The sequence below is a fragment of the Neopelma chrysocephalum genome, unplaced genomic scaffold (assembly GCF_003984885.1).
Source record: "Neopelma chrysocephalum unplaced genomic scaffold, ASM398488v2 Primary Assembly neopelma1_83500, whole genome shotgun sequence".
NCBI lineage: Eukaryota > Metazoa > Chordata > Aves > Passeriformes > Pipridae > Neopelma > Neopelma chrysocephalum.
The window spans coordinates 1-378 of NW_020913948.1; the positions used below are offsets into that span (position 1 = coordinate 1).

Consider the following 378-nt stretch of genomic DNA (forward strand, 5'->3'; position numbering starts at 1 on the left):
GCCTGGAGGAGACCCGGCCCTGCCTGCACGTCCTGCCCTGCCCCCCCGACGGTCAGCGGGGAGGGCCGGGGGTCCCCGGGGTCCCTGGAGGGGGGGGAGCGGGGCAGCCCTCGGATTCGGGGTCCCCCATTTACCCCCTGCCCCCCTCCCGCCCCCCCAGAGGAATGAGGCTCCCGGTGACCTCGTGGGACGCTCCTCGGACCCCAAACTCGCCTGGATTTCGCCCGAAACGCGCTTGGCTCCTCCCCCCGACCGCTCCCCCGAATAAAGACCCGGCACTAATAAAGACCCCGACGGCCCTGGGGGGATGTGGGGGAGCGAAATCCCGAGGGGAGGAGGAGGAGGGGGGTCCCGGGGAAGGGCAGCCCCGGGGGGGGG

At 73.5% G+C, this 378-nt stretch overlaps 1 long non-coding RNA gene across 1 annotated transcript; it reads left to right on the forward strand.

Moving 5' to 3' along the window:
* LOC113979566 lies at positions 1-280 on the forward strand. The gene is made up of 2 exons (XR_003537909.1): positions 1-51; positions 161-280. It is a non-coding gene; the product is annotated as an uncharacterized LOC113979566 (long non-coding RNA).
* The last annotated feature ends 98 nt before the right edge of the window (positions 281-378 follow it).